The sequence below is a fragment of the Schistocerca gregaria genome, chromosome 1 (genome assembly GCF_023897955.1).
Source record: "Schistocerca gregaria isolate iqSchGreg1 chromosome 1, iqSchGreg1.2, whole genome shotgun sequence".
NCBI classification, from domain to species: domain Eukaryota; kingdom Metazoa; phylum Arthropoda; class Insecta; order Orthoptera; family Acrididae; genus Schistocerca; species Schistocerca gregaria.
Genome location: NC_064920.1, coordinates 670,294,362 through 670,302,470, shown reverse-complemented (window position 1 = coordinate 670,302,470; position 8,109 = coordinate 670,294,362). Strand labels below are relative to the sequence as shown.

Here is an 8,109-nt window from a genome sequence, read left to right as displayed (position 1 = left end):
TGAGAGGCCAGACAAACGTGTGGTTCCTGAAGAGGGGCAGCAGCCTTTTCAGTAGTTGCAGGGCCAACAGTCTGAATGATTGACTGATCTGGCCTTGTAACAATAATCAAAACTGCCTTGCTGTGCTGGTACTGCGAACGGCTGAAAGCAAGGGGAAACTACGGCCGTAATTTTTCTCGAGGGCATGCAGCTTTACTGTATGATTAAATGATGATGGCATCCTCTTGGGTAAAATATTCAGGATGTAAAATATTCCCCCATTCGGATCTCCGGGCGGGGACTATACAAGAGGATGTCTTTATCAGGAGAAAGAAAACTGGCGTTCTACGGATCGGAGCGTGGAATGTCAGATCCCTTAATCGGGCAGGTAGGTTAGAAAATTTAAAAAGGGAAATGGATAGGTTAAAGTTAGATATAGTGGGAATTAGTGAAGTTCGGTGGCAGGAGGAACATGACTCCTGCTCAGGTGACTACAGGGTTATAAACACAAAATCAAATAGGGGTAATGCAGGAGTAGGTTTAATAATGAATAGGAAAATAGGAATGCGGGTAAGCTACTACAAACAGCATAGTGAACGCATTATTGTGGCCAAGATAGATACGAAGCCCACACCTACTACTGTAGTACAAGTTTATATGCCAACTAGCTCTGCAGATGACGAAGAAATTCAAGAAATGTATGATCAAATAAAAGACATTATTCAGATAGTGAAGGGAGATGAAAATTTAATAGTCATGGGTGACTGGATTTCAGTAGTAGGAAAAGGGAGAGAAGGAAACGTAGTAGGTGAATATGGACTGGGGCAAAGAAATGAAAGAGGAAGCCGCCTGGTAGAATTTTGCACAGAGCACAACTTAATCATAGCTAACACTTGGTTCAAGAATCATAAAAGAAGGCTGTATACATGGAAGAAGCCTGGAGATACTAAAAGGTATCAGATAGAATACATAATGGTAAGACAGAGATTTAGGAACCAGGTTTTAAATTGTAAGACATTTCCAGGGGCAGATGTGGACTCTGACCACAATCTATTGGTTATGACCTGTAGGTTAAAACTGAAGAAACTGCAAAAAGGTCGGAATTTAAGGACATGGGACCAGGATAAACTAAAAGAACCAGAGATTGTACAGAGTTTCAGGGAGAGGATAAGGGACCAACTGACAGGAATGGGGGAAAGAAATACAGTAGAAGAAGAATGGGTAGCTTTGAGGGATGAAGTAGTGAAGGCAGCAGAGGATCAAGTAGGTAAAAAGACGAGGGCTAGTAGAAATCCTTGGGTAACTGAAGAAATATTGAATTTAATTGATGAAAGGAGAAAATATAAAAATGCAGTAAATGAAGCAGGCAAAAAGGAATACAGACGTCTCAAAAATGAGATCGACAGGAAGTGCAAAATGACTAAGCAGGCATGGCTAGAGGACAAATGTAAGGATCTAGAGGCTTATCTCACTAGGGGTAAGATTGACACTGCCTACAGGAAAATTAAAGAGACCTATAGAGATTAGAGAACCACTTGTATGAACATCAAGAGCTCAGATTGAAACCCAGTTCTAAGCAAAGAAGGGAAAGCAGAAAGGTGGAAGGAGTATACAGTCTATACAAGGGCGATGTACTTGAGGACAATATTATGGAAATGGAAGAGGATGTAGATGAAGACGAAATGGGAGATTCGATACTGCGTGTAGACAGAGCACTGAAAGACCTGAGCCGAACTACTGACAGCCTCGGGAGAGCCAGTCCTGACAAAATTCTACCATCTGGTGATCAAGATGTATGAGACAGGTGAAATACCCTCAGACTTCAAGAAGAATATAATAATTCCAATCCCAAAGAAAGCAGGTGTTGATAGATGTAAAAATTACCAAACTATCAGTTTAATAAGTCACAGCTGCAAAATACTAACACGAATTCTTTACAGACGAATGGAAAAACTAGTAGAAATGTTGGAACACGTGAGGCAATACTGACCTTACGACGTACCTTAGAAGCTAGATTAAGGAAGAGCAAACCTACGTTTCTAGCATTTGTAGACTTAGAGAAAGCTTTTGACAATGTTGGCTGGAATACTCTCTTTCAAATTCTGAAGGTGGCATGGGTAAAATATAGGGAGCGAAAGACTATTTACAATTTGTACTGAAACCAGATGGCAGTCGACTCTTGTCGAGGGACATGAAAGGGAAGCAGTGGTTGGAGAGGGAGTGAGACAGGGTTGTAGTATATCCCCGATGTTATCCAATCTGTATATTGAGCAAGCAGTAAAGGAAACAAAAGAAAAATTTGGAGTAGGTATTAAAATCCATGGAGAAGAAATAAAAACTTTGAGGTTCGCCGATGACATTGGAATTCTATCAGAGACAGCGAAGGACTTGGAAGAGCAGTTGAACGGAATGGATAGTGTCTTGAAAGGAGGATATAAGATGAACATCAACAAAAACAAAAGAAGTATAATGGAATGTAATCGAATTAAGTCGGGTGATGCTGAGGGAATTAGATTAAGAAATGAGACACTTAAAGTAGTAAAGGAGTTTTGCTATTTGGGGAGCGAAATAACTGATGATGGTCGAAGTAGAGAGGATATAAAATGTAGACTGGCAATGGCAAGGAAAGCGTTTCTGAAGAAGAGAAATTTGTTAACATCGAGTATATATTTAAGTGTCAGGAAGTCATTTCTCAAAGTATTTGTATGGAGTGTAGCCATGTATGGAAGTGAAACATGCACGATTAGTAGTTTGGACAAGAAGAGGATAGAAGCTTTGGAAATGTGGTGCTACAGAAGAATGCTGAAGATTAGATGGGTAGATCACATAACTAATGAGGAAGTATTGAATAGAACTGGGGAGAAGAGGATTTTGTGGCACAACTTGACTAGAAGAAGGGATCGGTTGGTAGGACATGTTCTGATGCATCAAGGGATCACCAATTTAGTATTGGAGGGAAGCGTAGAGGGTAAAAATAGTAGAGGGAGACCAAGAGATGACTGAAATAAGCTGATTCAGAAGGATGTGGTTTGCAGTGGGTTCTGGGAGATGAAGAAGCTTGCACAGGATTGAGTAGCATGGAGAGCTGCATGAAACCAGTCTCAGGACTGAAGACCACAACAACAACAACAGAGTAGAATAGCTTGAAAATGTTGTAGGCCTTTTATCTTTCTAAAAAGGATGTTTATGTTCTCTTAATGAAAAGAATAATATCGCTCCAAAAGCTACGTACGTTTTGCGTCAGTCACAACAAATACATCCTCCTTTCTTATGAAGTGTCTGTTTAATTGACAGTGCTTCTTTAGTGACTAGTTTTGATTACTGAGATCACTACTGAAGTAACAACTTATGGTTGGAAATTTTGTTTCTTGTTAAAAGATGTTGCAATTTATTTAGTGGAGCGACGAATTGAAAATCCTACACGCGAATTAACTCAGGCTCGACGTAACGATTCGTACATTTTAAACTGTAGAGAGGAGTAGGGCTTAACGGCTAAGACTGTTTCCTGTTGCCAGAGGGCCTGAGAGAGTCCGTGGGAAGAGTTATTCCAGATGTTTAAGAGTTTTGTCGAGCAGTAAAACTGTTTTACTGTGTTCTTATGACATTAATTTACTTCACAGGCTATAAATTCATTAACTTGAAGGTATGTGCCGGAAACGTTTCCATATGTAATTATTGTTATTAAATTAAGTGAAGTATCGCTTCTAGATCCTACTAGCATTAATAATATACTTTCAATGCGAAAGATATGAAACTAGCTCTTCGATAGCTACATATTCCAAAATATTGCACTTCCTTCTGTGATATTGGAGAGAGTGGGGAAAGAGATCCTCTAACCTGCTACAAAAACTAGCGATTATACGAATAAATAACGTTCATTACATAATTTTGTCTTCTGCCTTACGGCAGGTCTTGTCATGGGGTAAGCCTCGTCAGATAGGTCCACCGCATGAGCGTCTAGGGAAGTGATTCTAGTGGTGGTTTCCTGTTATCTTCCACCTATGTTGATGAAATTAGAATGAGGACATCACAACACTCAGTCACTGAGCGGAGAAAATCTCCTGCCCCAGCCGGGAATCGAATCCGGGCTCCTTGGCGTGACAGACCGCCGCGCTGACTACTAGCTATCTGGTCGTATTAATGTTCATAAATTAAACAAAAAAATAAATGTTAAAAGAAAAGCATTGTTGAAACTTCCTGGTAGATTAAAACTATATGCCGCACCATAACTTGAACTCGGAGGCTTGCTTTCCACAGGTAGCGTTATTTTCAATCTTTTTTTGTAGAAATTGATTGACCCTTCTCTTTGTTCACAAAATAGATGTCATATAACAATTGCAATTATACGTAAAAACTATTCATAGTGAAAGTGTTTCTGGTTACCAGCGAGTTAGCTCTGTTATCCGTATTAACAACGGAAAACGTTAACCACACTATCATTAGTTTTCTAGTTCTTCCTCACCCTTCGGATGAAGTACCTGTTGTAGTGAAGGTACAATGCTGTGAGTGGATTTTATAAATTCTGTGGCTGAAACATGCCGAGGATATGACCTAAGTCTTAAAGGCTAAAGAGAGCAGTAGCAAAGAGCAAAGGTCCTGTTGTATAACAAGTATAAGAAACATTGAGATTTTGTTATGTTGGCTTGCAGTGATATCTGTCAAAAGCCTGAATAGCCACCTAATAGAGCGCCGACAGCTACGAGACGAGTAGGAAGAGAGTTAATGAGGCTCTGGAAGGAACCAACAGGGTTTTGGACCATTCTCAGTGTCTTGGCCAGCTGCGCTAGGTTCCTCGATAGAGTATCCATGGCGCGAACAGCCAACCAGCTCGAAGTGCTCCCACAGATTTTCGATTTGGTTTTAATCCGGAAAGTTTGTTGGCCGTGGGAGTACGGTAAATAGACATGGTGACCTTCGTGCCATGAACGTACACTGCCCAGCTATGTTGCTTCTTTATCCTGCTGGTTGTGCCATGGGGCAGGAGAAAAACGAACTTCATGCAGGGGTAGACGTGATCGGAAGGATAGATGTGGACCTGTGTTGATACATTGCGCCTTTCATTACGACGAGATCACCCAGAAATGCACATCATTCCCAGGCCATAACATATTCTCCTCCTGCCTGGAATCCGACGTTTGTTTCAGGGTGTTTGAGTCGCCAGGCAGTTACAGTACTGGCGGGCAAATTCCAGACTTCGTTGCCGTTGAACAGCAGTCACTGTGGGTGTTCGAGCCAGGCGCCTGCTGCGGAAGCCCATAGGCAACAACGCTCGCGCGGCGATCGTTGAGGAGGCACTGCTGGTATCTCCTTCATTCGTAAGGGCGGCCAGTTTCTCGACAGCTGCACGTATATTCGCCCGTACACATATCCGCAGCCGTCGCTCATCCCTGTCTCTATGGCCCGTGGGACACCACAGTTGCCTCGTAGCCGATTTCGGAGAGCGCCATTTTGCCACGATCAGCGCCACGCGAACAATTTACAGACTTAGCCGTTTCGGAAATGCTTGCACTCTTGGCCCGAAAGCCTATGATAATGGACTTCTGGCCATCAGCGCAATCGCTCCATTTCCTCATTACTGTGTCCACAACCCCTCGTCATCAAAATGTTCAAATGGCTCTGAGCACTATGGGACTTAACATCTGACGTCGTCAGTCCCGTAGAACTTAGAACTACTTAAACCTAACTAACCGAAGGACATCACACAAATCCATGTCCGAGGCAGGATTCGAACCTGCGACCGTAGCGGTCACGCGTTTCCAGACTGAAGCACTTAGAACCGCTCGGCCGCAACGGCCGGCCCCATCGACTTGTTTTATAAGCCTCCACTGCTAATGCTGCCACCTGTCGTCTACGAGTCGTTACAGCAGGTTGACCTCGAACGTAGGCGGTGATTACAGAAATGTGACTGGACCGTGTACATTAGGTGGTTTTAGAAACATACAGATAATATATAAACAATGTAGTAAACAAAGTTAAACCCAAAGTTGATGTATGGAGACGGATCCACGGGGCAGGAGCTAGAAAAACAAGAATTTAGTGTGATTAAATACCAGAAATTCCGCTACGTCATACGTAACCAATACAATGAATGTTTATTGAGTAGTTGATGAAAAACATTAGTTACTAACTTTAAAATGCTGTCTATTTATAGTACTGGCTGTAAGACTAGCCCCTATAATATTTGTGATGCAAAGAACTAGAACCTAAAATAGAATACATTAAAATCAGATGATTTACACTGCCCTCTATGTACAACAAGTACGCACACTGGTGATCCAAATTTTATTACCATTACCCACCGTGAGCTTGAACGCTTCCTGGCGGTGTTGTGGAAACGTGATGCATTAAGGAAAAATCGTAAGCGGAAGAGAAACGAATGGACACTGATCGTAGCGAACATACGGGCCGTAAATGCGGAAATCCACTGACATAAACGGTTTTAACAAAGTTCGCGTTGTTGTGGCGCTGCGGGTGGAAACGAGAATCTCTGAAACGGCGAGGCTGGTCGCCGGTTGGAGCATTACTGTAGTGAGCGCCTACGGAAAGTGGTTGTAGGATGGTGAAATAATGAGGAGCTGTACGTTGTTGGACGACCACGCCTCATGACAAAACGTAGATGGCGGATAATATCACACTGTGATGTCCGGGATAGGCAGCGATCTGGGGCAGATCTGACGGCAGAGCACAATACTGGTGCAGGCACAAGTGTTTCGGAGGACGCCATTCAAATGCCAGTGTTGAACATGGAGCTGCACATGACATCGTCAGTTATGATTGCAGGGGGCACTGCGTCACTGAGTTTTCACTGTTGATCAATAGAAACGTGTCGAATGAATCGCACTTTCTATTACGCCAGTTCCATGGTTGGGTCCTTACACGCCGTCATCCAGGCGAATGGCTGCACGAAACATGCACCGCTCCACGAAAGCAGGCCGTTAGGGCAGAGTTATGCTATGGAATTCATTGAGATGGGCTTCTACGGGACGTGTGGTAATCGAAGGCATCATGACAGCAGCGAACTACGAGAGCGTGAAAATCATTGTGAACCACCTGCATAGCTTCATGTATGAAGTCTCCCCTACGGCGATGATATCTTCCAGCAGTATAATTGTCCGCGTTGAGAGGTCAGAATAAGCTACAGTGGTTTAAGGGGCATTCTACTAAATCTCAAGGCAGTGTCTTGTCATTGGGATGGGAAACTGCCCCAAAAGCTGGAAGAATCAGCAATGATCAACGGCATGAGAGTGTAGAAGGCAATGAAAACCACCACATTATAGACACATATCGTATATCCACAGAACATGTGGCCTGTGATTGAAAAAAGTGTCATGAAAAGCTCTCCTTTGGCAAAAAATTCCGAAATATTCCCCCATTCGGGTCTCCGGGAGGTACTGCCAAGCGGGAGGTGACAAGTGAATAACATTGGCCACCGAAATTTTTTTAAAAACGTTTCTTACTTTGATAACTGATCTTTACAGATTTTTATTAGCTGAATCCAAATCTAGTCATAGTTTCTTTGTATCACCCATAGTTTTCGAGCAATATGCGTTTTAGGATATAGTATACAGGTCCTATGCTATACGGTAAACGGGGAAAATAATGAAACGTTTTGTACAACATAAGGCAACGGCCTTGCCGCAGTGGATACACCGGTTCTCGTCAGATCACCGGAGTTAAGCGCTGTCGGGCGTAGCCGGCACCTGGATGGGTGACCATCCAGACTGCCACGTGCTGTTGCCATTTTCTGGGATCCACTCAGCCTCGTGATGCCAACTGAGGAGCTACTCGACTGAATACTAGCGGCTCCGGGGAAAGAAAACCATCATAACCACAGGGTGAGTGGTGTGCTGACCACACGCCCTTCCTATCTGCATCCTCATCTGAGGGTGACACGGTTGGCGGATGGTCCCGATTGGCCACTTGTGGCCTGAAGACGGAGTGCTTCTGTGCAACATAAGCATAGTTTATATTTACAGTCAGCTACTTAAAACAATGATACGTGTTAATAGAGGTTTCACTTGTCAGCTGGAATTGGTTTGTGTTTTCTTTCTCTTCTTTCTTTGAGGCTTCTTGTGTACCTTTTTCTACGATGAGTTGCTTTTTGAAATTCTCGGTGAAGTGACCAACAGT

General features: G+C 43.1%; 1 pseudogene; it reads left to right on the top strand.

Annotated features, from left to right (window-relative positions):
- The first annotated feature begins 7,601 nt into the window (after positions 1-7,601).
- LOC126290571 (5S ribosomal RNA) lies at positions 7,602-7,719 on the top strand (annotated as a pseudogene).
- The last annotated feature ends 390 nt before the right edge of the window (positions 7,720-8,109 follow it).